Source organism: Rhinolophus sinicus, chromosome 3, assembly GCF_057876585.1.
Source record: "Rhinolophus sinicus isolate RSI-liver-muscle chromosome 3, RSI-T2T, whole genome shotgun sequence".
NCBI lineage: Eukaryota > Metazoa > Chordata > Mammalia > Chiroptera > Rhinolophidae > Rhinolophus > Rhinolophus sinicus.
The window spans coordinates 65561691-65580480 of record NC_142503.1 but is presented as its reverse complement, the minus strand read 5'-3'; the positions used below and the strand labels follow the sequence as shown (position 1 = coordinate 65580480).

The 18790-nt window shown below is 34.4% G+C and overlaps 1 long non-coding RNA gene and 1 other non-coding gene across 2 annotated transcripts in view; both read right to left on the bottom strand.

Annotated features, from left to right (window-relative positions):
- The window catches only part of LOC141570402 (uncharacterized), a 458083-nt gene that overhangs the window by 253933 nt on the left and 185360 nt on the right, over positions 1-18790 (bottom strand). Inside the window, exon 2 of the long non-coding RNA XR_012494406.2 lies at positions 13564-13621. This is a non-coding gene — a long non-coding RNA (uncharacterized LOC141570402). The remainder of the gene's footprint in view (positions 1-13563; positions 13622-18790) is intronic.
- Positions 11290-11416, bottom strand: LOC141570935 (U6atac minor spliceosomal RNA). Its single transcript, XR_016020975.1, has one exon. It is a non-coding gene; the product is annotated as a U6atac minor spliceosomal RNA (small nuclear RNA).

The window sequence follows — 18790 nt, the reverse complement described above, 5'->3', positions numbered from 1 at the left end:
CACGTTGTATATCTATCGAGTTATATATACTGGGGTGCCAAAAAAATGTATACAAGTGGACACTTTGGTCAACGTTGCTCAAGTAGTAGTTCGCCGTAATCAGAAACATCTAGATGCTGATGGTAACCACTTTGAGCACCTCTTGTAATTGCAGATGCCAAATGTGACTTGTATTCATCTTTTGTTATCAATATATATTAAATATTACAATTTTAATAGTTTTTTTCTTCCTTTCTTAATATGTGTATACATTTTTTTGGTATCCTCTGTATGATATATATTTATTTAAGGAATTGGCTCACATGCTTGTGGAGGCTTGCAAGTTTGTAAATTATAGAACAAGTTGACAGGCTGGAAACTCAGGCAATATTTCTATGTTACATTCTTTAGATAGAATTCCTTGTTTTTCAAGAAAACTGATTTAATCTTAAGACCTTCAACTGAATGGATGAGGCCCAACCACATTATCAAGAGTAATCTGCTTTACATACAATCAACTGGTTGTAAATGTAATCACACGTACAAAATACTTTTACAGCAACATCTAGACTAGTTTTTGACCAAAAAACTGGGCACCATAGCCTAGCCAAGTTGACATAGAAAATTAAACATCACAATGAAAACAAAATAAAGTTAAAAAAATATATAACTATTGAAATTTTAAAAAATTGATGAAGAATTTAGCAGCAAAGTAGGCAGAATTAAATTGAAAATTATTGTAGTGGAAGATATGATGAAATTATCCAGATATACAAGAAAATTAAAATTAAAAGAGTAGCTAAGAGGTAAGGACAGAATAAAAAGCTCTAACATGTTTAACTGGAGACCCAGAAAGAGACAATAAAATCAAAGGAGGATGAGTAATATTTGAAGAAATAATGAAAACATTTTCATAAATAATAAAAGATGCAAATTGCCAGATATTAGAAGCACATTGTGTCAAGCATGAACCAAACCAAACCAAACAAATACTACACAGAGCCCTCTAGTGCCAGCAAATATGGAAAAAGCTCACTAGCATATCTACATTAGTTACACTAATTACAACTAAAATCTACAGACATAATACAAAAAGCAACTATCTGAGGACTCAGAAAACTAGACACAGATGCTTTTTTTGGGGGGGAAGTCTAGCAATTCTACAAAATCTTTTACATTCTCATTCCACCTGATTCTCCTAATATCAGAATAAAATATCTTTTAACGAAAGAAACCACAGGTGAATAGCTCCCATAAAAATAGATTCAAATGTTTTGGAACAAAATGTTAATAGATCAAATATATATATGGTGCAAAAAATATATACACATTTTAAGAAAGGAAAAAAACTGTATTAAAATTGTAATACTCAATATATACTGATAACAAAAGATGAATACAAGTCATGTGTATACTTTTTTTTTTTGGCATCCCTGGCATCTATATATATATATATAGATCAAGTGTGGGTTTTACCAGGAATGCAAGGCTTGTTTAATATTCAAAAATTAGTGTAATGCACCATTTAAATGTTAAAAATGGAAAGCCACATAACCATATTACTAGATACAGAAATATAACTAATCTAAGTAAATTTAAGCATTCTAAGTAATTCAACATCATTTCATGACAAAAACTCTCAGAGAGCTAGGAATCAACTGAACTTCTTAACTTGATATGGTGTACTTTATTAGCTTATATGACTACTGTGACAAATTACCACAGTTAGTGGCTTAAAACAATGTATTTGTATTATCTTACAGGTCTGACAATTTAGAAGTCCAAAATGGGTATCAGTGGTCTAAAATCAAGACTGGGCTTTAGAGGAGAATCCATTTTCTTGCCTTTTCTAGCTTCTAGAGACTATCCACAGTCCTTGGCACATAGGCCCTTTCCATCTTCAGAGTCATCAATAGCCTGTTGCATCATCCTCACTGATTCTTGTTCCTCCATCCTTCACATTTAAAGGACTTTTGTGATTACATTGGGTCCACTTGGATAATTCAGGGTAATCTCTTTATCATGAAGACCAGTTGGTTAGCAATATTAATTCCATCAGCAACCCTAATGTCCCCTTGCCATGTAATATAAATTATTCACAGTGTCCAGAGATTAGGATGTGGACCAATTTGGGGGGCATTATTCTACTGACTACAAGCATATACAAAATCCCTAAAAGCAAAAATCTCATTAATAGTCTAAGGATTTTTCCTCTAACTCTCTTAGAGGAAAGTTACCTCTCTTTTGTGTTTCCTTAGTATTTCTAGCCCAGCACTTATCCTACTTTAATAAGTAATTGTTGGTTGGTTTGCTTGCTTGTCCTACATTATTTTATAATGCATAACAGATTAGTGCTTGGTAAATAAAGCATTCTTAATAAGTACAAGTTGCAGAAAGTGGCATCTCCAAGTGACATATGATTTAAGAAAAGCATCAGGATGGACTGTTACTTGGCTCCCTTTTCTTTTTCAGCAGGCTTGGTGCCTGTGTCCTTCTAAACACTAAAAATGGTCCCGTACCATTCAAGCACACAGAACATACTTAGTCAGGTATAAGAGCCAGAGAAAACATTTCCTAATAACCCCTTTTACGTGGCAAGTTTAGAATTTCCTCCAAGATCAAGGCTAGAAAGTCTTCCTAGATCAAAATAACATGAAAAATAAAATAGGTTGAGAGATTTAATATGATTTATAAAGAAATATATAGGAATTAATATAATTAATATATAGGATTAGAGGTATTCTATTGAGTGAAATAGTCTATACGTAGGAGTTATTTCGTAGCTTGTATTTACTTAGCAACTCTTTTCAAGAGAATTAAATATTGGAAAAGATATCACTGAATTTAGAGAAACCGGTTTACATGTGTAAGCCCAATTTTGATCATATGTATGGACATCGAATGAAAATCAGTTTGGAGACAAATTTTTAAACACTAGCTTGTTGTTGGAATGAAAACTAATATTTTGCATACTTTAAGATTATTTTGTAATATTTAATATATAAAACTGTATTCAGTGTATATGTAACATATACAAAATTACAAAAAATAAAATCCCAAAACCCACCAGCCAACCTGTGAACCTAAATCCTTACAAAACAGCTGCATCCACCTGTGTCCCTTCCCTATTCCATGTCTCTAGTTGCCTCTAGTAACATGTGTTCTGTTTTTTTCTTAATATTAACCACATCAATTTTATCTTTTTTCCCAATGTTTATGTCTTTTATTTCTTGTTCTTGTATAACTGCTTTTGCCAGTATATCAAGTAAAAAGCTTAATCGAAACCTGTCCTTTTCTAGATTTTAATGAGACTGCTTTTAAAGTTTCAATATTCAGATTAATGTTTGCTATGGATTTTTCATATATTTCCTTTATTAGATTACAAAAATTCTATTTTGCCAAGAATGTTTTTCTTAATAAAAAATAATGTTGAATTATCTAATAATTTTGTCTATATTTATAGTGATCGCGTGATTTGTTCTTTTAATATATTATTGGGTAGGTTACATTTATTGATATTTTTCATGGTAAACAGCTCTTGCAATACCCTGATAAATTTATTTTGGGCTTTATAGTATTCTTTCTTTTTTCTCAACCCTTCATATCAGGGAAATTAGAATAAGATAGATCCTGACATTTCATTTGAAAGCTGTTTGATGTTATAATATAACTAAGTGATCTAAATATCAATGTGCCTCTTTTAAAAATGAGAGCAAAACTACCAACCTAAAGCATGTGTTGAAGATTAAAGACTCATGAAGTATTTAATTAATGTCTGATCTTCATTTCCCATGCCAAGGATTCCAGAAGGCTCATCTTCAAATACCACCTGCTCCACAAACTCTTTCCCTATCCTTCCAAATTAGTATAATCCCCCCTTTTTCTGACATTAAGATTTGGCATGTTTCATTTTGTCGTACTAATATTCTCACTAATATTATTATGTTTATTGGTTTATCTCCCCGCTAGAGTGCATGCTCTGCTCATTGAAACCAGGGACTGCCTCATCTTTACATCCATTGAATAGCTGCTAGTAAGGTGCTATGGCCTAAATTGTGTCCCCCAAAATCCACATGTTGAAGTACCTAACCCCAGTACTTCATAATGCGACTCTCTGTGGAGACAGGGCTTTTAAAGAGGTAAATAGGTAATAGGTTAAAATGAGTTTTTGTTTTGTTTTGTTTGTTTGTTTGTTTTTGTAGGCCCTAAGCCCTGATTCAATATGGATGGTGTCCTTGTAAGGAGACCAGGACACCTAGACAGACACCATGAATGTGTGTGCACAGAAGGAGGACCATATGAAGAGGCAGCCAGGAGGTAGTCATCGGTAAGGCAAGCAGAGAGACCTTAGGGGAAACCAACTCTGCCAGCTCCCTGATCTTGGACTTCTAGCCTGCAGACTGTGCGAAAAAAATGTCTGTTGTCAAACCATCTAATTGGTGGTATTTTGTAATGGCAGTTCTAAAAATCTGATACATAAGGTATATGATACATATATCCACATTTAATTGTGTAAAATTCTTCTATGATAAAGGAAGATGGCATCTGTATTCTTACCTTATCCTAAGCATGTGCATCTATTTACTGATTTTTGACAATGCTAGTAGAGCCTGAGGGGCAGGTGGTATGAAGGACAGGGAGAACACGTAAGATGATTCTCCCCTTTATAAAGCTAAGTGTTGTTGTTGTTGAGTGTTAGAACCTCTCTGCAAGGAGGAAGAGGAACTGTTTTCTCTCTTTCAATAATCACTAATTAAGTAGTTTTATATTCGTTGAACTGATACATTTATTGAACAGACAGTTGATAATCTGAAAAAAATGATGTCTGAAAATGACTTTCCGAATAGCTGGGCATCAAAATGGAAACTTTAAGGACAAGATAATGAGAAAAAATCATTTTACATTTATAGTGACAGTTCATCTGAATAGGACGTATTGAGGAGTATTTGTGTGTGTGCATGTGCAGGTGTGATGGATGGGGCATGGCAGTGGGATATAAAATAATTATATTACACTGGATAATTCTTATTTTTGAGGAACTTACAATGTAATTTGAAGAGGAAAACAATAAAAGTTAAAATCTTGTCCCTATTAAGAGGCTTGAGCAGAAAACCCCAGATATTTTGTTTCTCATCTTAGAACATAGCACAAAACCCAGCTGTTTACACACCTAGAGCAGAAAGTCCAGGGTTAGGGAGTGATCCAGAACATCTTCCGTATATGCCCTTTTAGAGTCAGAATTTTGTCATATATTTCCTTTTGCTTAACATAACACAGTTAGTGGTAAATGGTCAACACATCCTTGTTGAAATGAATTATACCAAATTAAGATGGAGCCATCCAAAGCCTACTCTGATAATTTCGCTGTTTTGTCCCTTCCCATAGTGGAAGAACATTTTTTCAGGCATCTAAATCGCTGACCAGACTTGTTAGCTGGAGATAAATGGCAACACTATTTTTCAAAGTGGCCAAATAAGCCATTGTCAAGAGTGTATACTATAGCAAAAACTTGAGCTGTGAGGCCAACGATCAATCTAGAGTAAATGTAAATAGAGCTCAAGTGTCTCTTAGGTCTTTGGCATGTCCTGTGGAGACCAGCATTTCTCATGCTCTAATTCAAATTCCCAAATGTGCTCTAGTGGGTGAATGCTCCAAACTGATGTTGGGTAGGAAGGTAAAAAGGAAGAGATGAGATGTTCTCATTAACTGAAATATTTAGTAAGTCGATAATGAAATTTAAATTGTTTATATTGAGTTCCTATGAATTATTTTCTGATCCTAGAGTGCTGATTCTTTCTCCGCCCCCTCCCCACCCCTTTTGGATATTATCTGAATGTAAAATGTTGTCCTGTTGCTGGTGTGGGCCTGATAAACATAGGACCTACACCGGCAGGTCATCACAGTGCTTGTGAAGCCTTGTTTTTCTTTCCTTATTGTCTGCATTTCAGTGCCACCAAAATCAACAATCTAAGTCTTGAAATTGACAAATATTTAACCTGGACTTCCTTAAAGAATAGCAGCTCATTATAGAAAAAAGGAATATTAACTCTTTTAGGGATAAAACTTATGTTTTCTGCATTGCTACTTCAGCTTCCTGCTCAGAATTAACTTGAGTTCATCATTCACATTTGTCTCATAGAGACCATAACTTTAATAAAATAAGTAAATGTCTAGAAACAACACTGATAGGACATTAGTTACTGATTTTATTGGTATGAATTGGTTCTGAAGAATGGGAACACATGGTTATATTGTGGCAGTTTGAAAATTTCTGATATAAGAAACATACACGTAACTATGCAACATTGGGTGGATTTAGCTTGTTACTACCAAAAAAATTTTTTTTTTCCAAATAATTTGTTGGAATGAAAAACATGACTTTTCTCTTGAAGCATTTTGGTGCCTAGGAGTAAGGGTTGTTAGCATCTTTCTCTTTGTCGGAATAATCACCCTACAGGTCAGCCAAGGCACTCACCATGGTTATAGCTACACCCAGCAGAACCTTTCTCCTTGCATTGGTCCTCTCTAAGGCCATCAATGGTCAGATGTGGAAATTAAACACACAGTTTTAATTCATTTGCATGGCTACAAAGCATATTATGGATGTGTGATAATTTAATTAATTTTGCCTCTTTGCTCGATATATAGATTTTTTCGAATCCTCACTGGATATAAGTAACTTTGTCCATTCTGCTTTTATACTTTTATAGAATATACTTCTCAAAATTTGTTTTTTGTGTGTATATAAAAATATTTGAAATTTAAAGTTGCAAGTACAGAACAAAAACTTAGCTGCTGAAATGATGTCCTTATATCTGCAAATACTTTTAGCCTGTATTTCCTGCAAAAAAAGGTCATTCTCTGATATAACTAGAATACAACTATAAGTATCAAAAAATTAACACTGACTCACACTGCTGTCTAATCCTAATTTGTCAAAGGACAATAACGTCATTTACAGCAAAATGATTCAGTTCAGAATCATGTTCTGAATTTAGTTATGTTTCTTTACTTTTCAATTTTAGACAATTCCTGTTATTTCTTGTTATTTGTGAAGATTTCAATTCCATCAGCCCATTAAAATTTTTCACAAGCTCAGCAATATTGGATGTTGTCATTTAAAAAACTTTTTTTATAGCAAATGAATATAGAGTGGTATCTCTGTTATTTTATTTCTATTTGCTCATATTTTTCTATCAGACTGCTATTACTTTTATATTTTGTAGGTGCTTAGAAAATTAATCATATATTTTGCAAAAATTATTTATCTATATTTTTCTTTATACTTTGTTTATGGTGTTATAATTACAAATATTTTAGTAGTCAAATCTATCAGTCTTTTCTCTTGAATTTAGTATCTTGTTAAAAGACTCTTTTCATCCAAAGATTTGCAAATATTATCTTACATTTATTTTAACATCTTTATGATTATGTGTAGATTTCAATCTATAGCGGAATTATTTTTATATTAAATATGCTATGAAACAGAATGTATGAGTTTTTGTTTATTTTAGATGAATAGCTAATTATGCCAATATTATTTGTTAAAAATTTATCTTTTCCCTTTAAATTCAGATGGTACTTTTATCATATACTATGTTTTCCATATCTAGTACATCTATTTTTGGACTCTGGTTTTATTTCACTAAATTATTTGCCAATACTATGTTTACATTTTTATTATGGTCACTTTATAACAGGTTTCAATTATCTTGTACGGCAAGTAATCTTCGATGATTCTTTTTTTTCCCCCCAAATGTTTTTGGTAATTTTTACTCATGCAACTTTCCATATTAATTTTAAAATATTATTTATAGCAGTAACAGAAACTATATGGTTTCTAATTAGATTTATATTCAATCTATATTATTTTTGGTAAGATTACATTTTAAAGGTATATGTCTTCATTTTTACTTTTGGCTTTGAATATGCACAGCAATTTATTTTCCACTTGTCTTTTAACTTCATTTAAATACACTTTAACGTATCTAGTAGCTGGATTTTGTTTTATGAGCCAGCCTATCATAAGGGAATTGACATTAGTCATGTTAAACATTATTTTTGGTTTTAATTAAACTATCCCAATCATTCCAAATTTTATATCCAGATGGCAGAAAAATTAAATTATCATTATCATAATTATGTAATATTAAATTTTATTTTCTTCCTGTTAATGCTGAAATTAGAAATCATGGTATCCTCAAAAAGTTTAATGGGAGTTCCGTGAGGAGGCAGCTGAGCCTTCTGTCTGGGTTTGTCTACCAGTGGAATATTTGTCTACTTTTGGGGATCTTAGGTTTAAAACTCTTTCATTGTGCATCTTTCAAGTATGTAAATATCAAGGTCTTTTTTACGGTGTTAGCTTCGGAGAAGCCCTTCTTCATCTATTGATGGGTCTTCCTTCCCATAGTCTTTTGTACCCTAATGCCTTTTCACATTCAAACTAGCGCTAATATTCAGAGCTCATTAAAGAGCAATAAAGATTGAATTATTTCTGCTAAAGGGTATTAAGTAGACTTTATAATGGCATAATGAAAAATGCTATTGTGAGATTAATGCTCTGATTATTAGGTTTAATTGATGACAGACCTCATTCAGGAAAAGAAAAAGTTCATTTCAGACTGCCTAGGTCAGATTAAATACAGATTTAAGAATAGAAATAATGTCATTTTTCATGATTGCCTATACAATTGCTTCTGGCTTCAATACAGAATATTCCTACAAAAAAAATAGAAGTGCTCATGAACTAAGTAAGGTTTATAAGCCTCCTTTACAAAAAGATTTTTAAAGACAGTGATTGCTTGTAGTAATAATTAAACATTTTTCATGCAAATGGAAGTTATTATCTTGTTGTTCTTGGATTCACAATAATTATGTACTATGGAATAAAGATGGGTGACTATGGAAGGTTTAAGATTCCAACTGGCACATATCTTGCTGGTGAAAATTGTGGGGAAAGATTGGGAAATGTCTCTTGTCCGTTTGTTTCCTTAGGCAGCTCTTTCTGAAATACTCTATATAACCAGAAAAATTTCTCCCCATTAATTCAAATGTTTCATTACACTTTTGTTTTATATCCTGGAAAAGATCAAGACTCCGCAGAGCTTTCCCAGCAAGACTGTTAGGACACCTGCCAGACCATCAGCCCTTTGGAAGCAGTGGTCCCTGGCAGATAGGTCTAATTGGTGCAGATTGTCAGGGTTTACCTCTGGATTACATTAATCTGTCGGCTTCCTCCACTTATAAGTATTTAAAGCTATTGAACTTCCTCACACTGCGTTAGCTGCATCTCACAATCGTTGATATTTAATTCAGTTAAAATATATTTTAATATACAGTGTGATTTCTTTTTTTAACTTTTTAGCATTCTTTAAAAGTTCATTACTTCAATTCCAATAGTTATGGGTTTTCTACTTATCTACGTACATGCTATTTGATTTCTAGCTTAATTAGTAAGTACCTGGAAGGAAAGCTTTGTGCAGAAATTTGGACTAAATGCAATCTTTCCCTTTTTCCAGGTTCTGTTAGGCCCTTAAATCCTGCGGCCTTTGACCACGTTTTTGTTTCCTTCCTTCCTTCCTTCCTTCCTTCCTTCCTTCCTTCCTTCCTTCCTTCCTTCCTTCCTCCCTCCCTCCCTCCCTCCCTCCCTCCCTCCCTCCCTCCCTCCCTCCCTCCCTCCTTCCTTCCTTCCTTCCTTCCTTCCTTCCTTTCTTTCTTTTTTATCATTTGCCTTTTCTAGTTGCCCCTGATAGTGTTTTTCTGATACAGGCTATCCCATTACAAGTCAGAAATGAAAGACTTAGTGGATGCATTTATAAAAATTCTTGTATTGTTGAATTTCATACCAACACACAAAAAGAAAACACCTAAGCACCTAAATACATAGGTAGCTTAACCAATTACCATAGTCTGACCACCCTTGAACCACCTCCCTTACCCTTGCAGGATAGATTTTTGTGGCCGTCCTAGACCCTTTCCACATGTTCCCTCCAAACACAATCCTCTCCCTCCCTCTAAGAGTAGCCAGTAGGCTAACTTTATGGTAAACACTTCTTTGCTTTTCTTTGTAAGTTTATTATCAAGAGTACATCCCTAAATATTGTAATTTAGTTTAGCCTCTGTCTCATTTTCTTTTTCTCCCTTGTAGTTTATTTGTTGAAGAAATTGGAGCATTTGTCTTACAGCTTTTCCCACTGTCTCGACTTTGTTGATTGTATTCACATGACGTAGTTTAAAATGTTCCTCTGTATTTTCTATAAACTGAGTTGGACTTAAGAGTCTTATTTTTTTGACAACACTATTGAATAGTCTTGTTTGTCTGTCTTTTTAGTAATGTTAGCAATCACTGATGCTCATTATTTAAATCATTAATTCATTAAGAGTTGCAAAATGGTGATATTCCAATCTGACCATTTCTTTTTTATTTATTTTTTGGAACATTGTCTGAAAAGATATGTCACTTTAGCCATTATTTTTTATCTCCTAGAGACATAGTTTGTATAGGAAAGACAAGATAAATGCTTGGTTTTCTACTTTTATTTCCTAGTTTTCAAAGAGTCATTCAAAAGTAACTGATTAGCTGGGGTTCTTTTTTGGTTGTTGTTGTTTTGTTTTTTGTATCATTATGTACTCAAGGATTTAAACATGTTAAATGTGTTTCGATGAACTGTGGTTATTACCCTTATTTTTAGGTTCGCATTGTCTCATCTTGCCTATTGGAAGCATCTTCAACTTGGCTCTTAAGTCCTTTTGACGTCCTATTCATCTTAAATAACTTCCCTGTCACCTGACATGTGAAAAGTTGTTAGAGACTCATCATGCGCCTTTTCTACCTCAGTCTTGTAAGTAGCCACAGATGATGATAGAAATCTATGTGAATCTAGCTGTGACCAGAAACACTGCCCAGCTGACCCAGAGACATTGGAGCAATAATAAATAATTATTGTTTTAAGTAACTGAGTTTGGGGTGGTTGATTAGATAGCAATAGCTACTGAAATAGAAGACGGACAAAAAGAGAAAACGAGAACTAAACAGTAAAACTACCTGGAAAATAAATCCAGAAACATAAAATTTTATCTAGTATGAAGTTTAAGAGAAGAGAATAGTGACAATAAAGGGGTGAAAATTATTTAAATCCTATTAGGACACATTTCCCTTAGCTAAAATACAAGTTTTCAAATTGAAAGGCTAATGTAAGTTTCATCCAATGTAATAATACACAGAGAAAATTCTGTAAGATTTCAGGGAGGAAAAAAGACTGCCCAGGAATAAGTATAGGAGTGGCATCAGAAATCTCATCAGTAGCACGGCCATTAGAGTACAATGAAGCGAAATAGGTGGCACAACGCCTTAACTGCATATGCGTGTGGTTTGGCCCGAGGACCTCTTCCATCCTTGTCAAGGGGAGTGCCAACCTTCTCTCCTTTCATGCAAGGGATCACATATATGGTGATGGAAGGAGAACTGAGTCTGGGTGGTGAGCACACAATGTGATATTAAATGATTTATTACATAATTGTACATCTGATACCTATGTAACTTTACTAATCAGTGTCACCTCAATAAACTTTAATTAAAAAAATACAATTAAACACACTTTTAAATTGTGTGTGTGTGTGTGTGTGTGAGAGAGAGAGAGAGAGAGAGAGAGAGAGAGAGAGAGAGAGAGAGAGAACGTGTGAGTGTGTGTGCTGGAGGTGGGGGACATGTTAAGTGTTAAAGTGGAAGGTCTCCAATCCTCCAATCCCTTGTGGAGGCACACAGGGAAAACTTGCCACTAGTCTCCCATCTTTAGAAGCTAGGGTAGCTATATCTTTTTAGCTTTTTCTTGGTCTCGCCTAGAAGAATCAGAACAGTCATAGGAAGCTGGTGGTCCACTTCCCAGTAACCCAGAATTCTCCAAAGTCTAAACTATTCCCAGAATTTGACATTAACCTGAAACTTTCTTTGGGAAATCATCACACCAGTTCTCTCTGAGACCATAATGAAGCCCCAGGCCTCACCAGCACCCAGCTGCCTATATATCCAAGAAGCTGTTTAACTCAGAAAAGGCAGGTAAATTGGAGGTGTTACTGGAAGGGTAGAGGAAGATAATAAGGAGACATATTCCAGAATCTCTCACAGAAAATCATTATGAGGGGGAAATTTCTACCTAAGTATTTTTGTTTATTTTGTTTTTAAATTCACTTGTTTGTGTTTCTTAGTTAATAAAGTTGTATTAATTATAGTGCCTAATTTCTAGAAACAGACACCGCAGGTGGTCTGTGTGACTGCCTGCTGACATCCTGATATTCCTCTTTCCATTAATGGAGGACGTGATGGAATAAGACACTCAGTCGCTGGCCATGATCAGTTATGCCCTGTCCTTCAGGCTATGACTTAGAGGTGCATGCTGGCCCTGGGTCCTCCCTGTCCAACTCGACAACAACAAATGTTTCTGCCCACCTTCTGCAAACATTCTCCTCCCTTGGTTTCCACTTATTTCTGGCTTTCCTTCTGTTCTTGTATCTGCTGTGTCTCATCTCCTTTCCTGGCTCCCATGGTCTATTGCTACTACATGCTTGAAATTCTCAGACATAGGGCCCCGGACTCTGCTCTTCTACTGAGAGTCACATGACATCTCGACCTTTGCATATCAAACACATGCATTTTAATTTTTTCCTCAGAAATCTTTGTGTCTTACCCTTATTAGCGAAGAGTACCACCATCCATCCAATTAATTGCTCAGGCCAGAAACCTAAGCATTATTCCCTTTTCTTCACATCCCCAAGATAATCCTGTAACAAATCCTTTTATTTCCTTGTCTCTTTGCTCTGCTTTGCCAGGATTATTGCAGCACTATCAAAACTGGCCTTGCTGTATTCCACTCTTCATACATCCACAAAAGTTATCTTAACATAAATTAGCTCACCTAATACCCCTTCTTGTTTTTCAATGACTTCCCACATATTCATTTAATGAAACTTAAATTTCTTACCAAGGTCTACAAATTGTTACAAGAACTGGTCTTTACTGTGTCTCCAAAATTTCCACTTTTCCTTAGCTCACCTAGTTACATGTTACCCACATTGATTATCTTCAAATACCTCAAATACACCAAAGTTGTATTGCTGCAAGTTCTTTAAACACACTTCCTGTATCTTCCTGGCATTTTTCCTCTCCCTTTGTATGTCTGGCTTTTTCTTTTTCTCATAAGAAAGACTCAAGTCGGCAAACTTCTGTAAAGGGTTAGATAACTAATATTTTAGGCTTTGCAAGTCATATATGATCTGCCTTTTATATTGTTTGTTCTTTCTTTCTTTTTTCCTTTCCTTCTTTCTTTCTTTCTTTCTTTCTTTCTTTCTTTCTTTCTTTCTTTCTTTCTTTCTTTCTTTCTTTCTTTCTTTTTCCTTCCTTCCTTCCTTCCTTCCTTCCTTCCTTCCTTCCTTCCTTCCTTCCTTCCTTCCTTCCTTCCTTCCTTCCTTCCTTCCTTCCTTCCTTCCTTCCTTCCTTCCTTCCTTCCTTCCTTCCTTCCTTCCTTCCTTCCTTCCTTCCTCTCTTTGTTTTTACAATCTTTCAAAAATGTAAATTTCATCTTTGCTTACCGGCTGTGTGAAAACAGGATGCTGACTGGATTGGCCATGGTCAGTAGAGTGACAACCCCTGAAATAGAGTCAAGTACATAGTAAATGCTCAGTAATTGTTCATTATTATTATAAATTGCATAGAACAATATTTTACTTACTGTCTGTTTACTTTTTTTCTAATATCTCCCATTAAAATTTAAACTCCATGAGGGAAAGATAGTGTCTGTGTTCATCATTGTCTTATCACAGTGCTACATATACAAATACTCAAATGTGTTTGTAGTATTAATATCAAATCACTGAGAACAAGAAGATTATTCAGTGTAAACAAGAAATATATGGTATTGGTATTGGGATGATTAATTCATTCTCTGGGGGAAAAATAGAAACAATAGAGCTCACTCCTTATTAAAAAATAAAATCCAGCTGAATCAATGGATTAAAGTTAAAAATAAAAATATACAAGTGCTAGAAGAAAACTAGGAGATTAAGAAAATCTCTTGTAATAACAAATGTGTTAAAAGAATACATACTATTCAAAATTCATAAAGGAAAATATGATACAACTTCTGTATGATAAAAACAATAGCTAATTCAAGTGCCAAATGATAAACCAGGGAATAAATTGTATTATCAAATGTCTGATAATATAGAGTCAGAGTACATGTAGGTGAGTTGATGGTGAGACAGGTTCACTCATAAAAATAATGGGATTTTAAATTGTTCAAATTCTTTCAATTTAGCCGTTACTAATAGCTGCCAAATTAAACCTAGTCTTTGAAACAGAAATTCTACGTAGGATTATATTCCAATAGTTTATACTTACAAAGTATAGCAAGAGGGGAGCAAGAATGTTCACTGTAATATTGTTTATTAAAGCAAAAAACAGGAAGCAACAATCGCCCATCTGTAGGGAACCTTTGTAGGTAAATACATTGTGACAGCTCCGTATACTATATGGAAGTATGACGAATGTTTTACAACCATGAATAAGAATGTAGTTAATCTAGATTATATAGAATAATACAGAGTTAAATTTTAAAAAGCAGTGGGCTGCACGTTATATACAGACTGTTACCAATTTTCAAAGGTTATACATGATTGCATGAGTTTTAAAATAGTCATTGACTCTGGGAAAAGAGTACTAGGGGAAACACTGGTGTGAGAGGGAGATTAACTTTAACGTTTGCATCATTTATTTGTTTATTTACTTTTTAGCATTTTCATGTATTATTTTTCAAATAAAAATACAAAAAAAAAAAAGAAACCTTTAAAGCCATATTTTTCCTAAAGAACACGCGTGCGCGCACGCACGCACGCACACACACACACACACACACACACATATTGGAAAAACATACTAAGCATTTTAAAAATCCTGGCATAAGTTCTTATAAAAACTTTCCTGATCATTGAATAACTTGAAGTTCTCAGCATAATTCTTCCCATTTTGCCACTTGCTAATTTGCTATTTCCGAAGGGTTTCGAGCAGATGATTTCCTTCCAGAAGGTTCTTTCTTTCCGTTCTATATTTGCTTTTAAATGTCTCTTTATCTCTGTAATTTGATTTTCATCCATATTAAATGTATAGTACCGTTTAAAAGTTTAGTGAGAATAGAGGATATGGTAAGTGAAACTAATTCATGTAGAAACAACTTGGATTTGAGTCTCTTATTTTACCAGTTTAGTTACTCAATTATCTCTTCATTGCTCTCAAATTGCCTGAAATTAGGTAAACGCTGTGCAGAATCTCAGTTTAATGTAATAAATCCAATTTAGGTTTTTCCTTTCATTCTAGTTAACTTAAAACTGAAAAGAGCTTTACAAAAAGTGAAATTTGAACCAAGAAACTTCAGTTTTTCTTTACCCTATACAATTCACGGTCAAGACTAATTTTCCTCAACTGTTGTAAACTAAACTGACTCTTCTATACATTAGATTTATGAAATCTTCACAAAATCCTTTTCTCTATTAAAGATGTAAATATTTATTGAATAGATAACATATAAGGAATTGTCAAAGATTATTAAGGTAACACAAAAGATGAATAGAATACTTCTCTTCCTAATCATTTTTTAAGATTTTTGAGATTAAAAGTTAAAGTAAGCAAATATCTAAAATTACTGTTGTGGTGTTCTGGTAGGTATCATGCATCTCTATCACTTTAAAAATTTTACAGATGAAAAAATGAAACTAGAGTTATGTAAAAACTTGACCCAAATCATCTAGCTATTAATTGGCTGAATTTGATTTCAAACTCATTTGATTTTTCTCTAGACAAATCCAAAGTTTCCAAAGCTCACAAGCTAACCATTTATTCCATGCTATCTCTTTAGCAATAATTAATTAGTAGACTGTATTGAACATTTACTAGGCAATGGGCATCTTTTTAAGCATTTTAATATATTAATCCTAACAATGATCATATTAGGTTGTTATTACTATTGTGGCCACTATACAGATGACAAAATCAAGGTGCTCAAGGAGAACCTGGTGACGAATGCCCCTGGGTTGAAGTTCTAAAATGTCTTCCTCAGGGAAGTGGTGTATGAAAAATTGTGGGATAGGGTTTGGGAAAGATTTGGTAGATGTGCGTGAAAGAGAACACTAAGGTTTATGGAGGAAAGAGATACACTACAACTACCCAGGAATTAAAAACCAAAACAAACAAACAAACAAAAAAAAAAACAAAAGGAGCTAAGCATGATTGAATATGCAAAAACAGAATGTATGGGATACCAATGACAATTGTGCAATTTGGGGGCTAGATATGAGAGGAGAGTTGTGTAGGTAATGAATTTATGTGTTTCATAAGAAGAATTCTTATTTGAAATGTATTGGCACACGTTCTGGTAAATAGCATGCATTGCTATGGCTTTAATTACCACTAATATGCTTATTCTTTAGTTTTTTGTGGTTTTTTTTTTCCTTTTCTTTTCCTGAGCACCAGCCTGGCTTCTACATTTGCCTTCTGGATACTTCCATTTGAATTAACACAAGTAACTGACCCATGGCATGTGTAAAACCAATACAGTTATCTTTGCCCAAAACTTGTTTTCTATCCTGATTAAAGAGGCCATCATCCACCTGGTTACCAAAACTAGAAAATTTTTATTTTTTTTTATTTCACCCTGACACTCTCCCTCAATGCCTAATTAATTTACCATATTCTACTTATTTTACCTATTATATCTTTCTTGAATCCGTCTGTTCTTCCCCATACCTTCTGCCATTGCTTTAGTATAAGCCCCTATCTTCCCTACTTTATGGATTAGAGAACAGCCTTCTTCCTACTCTCTAGCTTTTAGTCATTTTTCAAACGTCTGTTCACGTGTCATTTTTTCTGTGAAAATGTCACTAATCTTCCCAGATGTAGTCAGTCACTTCTTTCTCTGTGTTGTTATAATTCATATGTGTTGAATGTTTTTTGTTTATGTGTCTCTCTGCTCCAATCGACAGTGTGCACCTCAGAAACAGTGCATTATTCACTTTCCCCACAGTGCAGCCATGATGCTTGACACATGGTAAGGATTCAGAAATGATGAATGAGTAAATGAATGATGAAATGGGAGAGAAATACATTAACTGGATGTATAGTTGTAGAGCTTAAGAAAGAATGCCCGTATCTAAGTCATCAGCCAATTTTGTTGGCTACCTTAAAAATATATCCAGAATCCAGCCATTACTCAACACATACACTGCTTAGTCACTATCGTTTTTTGACCTGTTCATGCAGTAGCCACCCAATTACTTGCACTGATTCACAACCTTTCCCCCTGCAGTCTCTTCTCACTGCAGCAGCTGGAGTGATTCTCATAAGACTTAAGTCAGATCATGTCACTTTCAACACAAACCTTCCAATGGTTTTCATCTCACACAGGTTAAAAATAATAGTCCTTACGATGGCCTGCAAGGATTAACTTAAACTGGTGCATTGTTAACTTATCTCTGACATGCCCGGAATGATCTTTGGGGCTTTCAAACGCTGTTAGCTCTGCCGGGGTGTACTGTCCCAGTTATCCTCAAGGTTTGGTCCCCTCACCACCTTTTGATCTTGGCTTAAATATCACATTTTCCTTTTTTTCCCCCCATCATAGACTATATCCTTATCTACATCACATTATTTATTTATTGTCTATCTATCTATCTATCTATCTATCTATCTATCTATCTATCTATCTATCTGACATCTGTATTTTATGTCGTTAAATATAATTTTACTATGTTAAATGATAAAATGTTAAATGGTTATTTATAAAGTTAAATGGCTACTTATAAAGTGAATTTTTTTTTGTCTATACACTCCCTAGACTGTACTGTGGGAAGAGACTTTTTATTGTTTTGTCTAGGCCTAAGATATGATATTGCTTGATACATATAATAAGTGCTCATAAAATATTTGTTCCAAGAATGACAATGAATTGTAAAAAGTCCGAGACAATTTAGAAATAGAAATAAGTTTAGAACAGAATATGTATATATATAAAACAAAGTGACCATACACGAGACTGACCAGCTAGGTTGGGGTAAATAAATTGGTGTCTGATGGTTTATTTTGTAGATAATATGGACCGAGACTGTAGATATTTTATTTATCAGTCTGAGGAAGGAAATGGGATGAGCCTTGAGAGTAAAGAGGGGATTGTTTTTTTCTGAAGGGGTTTGGGGAGAGGACACATGTACAATCTGTCTCTGACAGAGGCAGCCTGAGGTTGGAACATGCGAATGAACATCTGTGCTGCAGGTGGGAATGACAGTAGTGGCAGGGGTACTGGAAACCAGCTTCCTTTGAACAAATCTCATCACTTAGCCATGCAGGAAGTGCGATCTGTAGAACATGAAAAAAATATATATATATCTTTCCTTAAGTCCCAGGGAAGGATGGTCTATAAAGCAGGAGAAGGTTGGTATCACAATTACTTCTGACCTGACGACCCTGAACACCATGAGTGAACTTTTGAAGTAGCTTCTTATATGCACCTGTGTTTATGTGCAGGGACAATGTATATGGTTTTGCTGACTATTCACTGCATTAAGGCAAAAGGTAAGTAGGGGCTGAAATCCAGCTTGTCCTCATGCCCAGAAGAGACACCATTTTCTAATTTCACTAGGGCCACGATAGGCTAGTGACCACTGGTGATGTGTATGCAGGTATTTATAAGCATATGTGTATACATATGTATATTAGGAGAGAGAAATGAGTCTCTTTAGAGAAATGGTGTGTGATCGACCATAGCTGAATAAA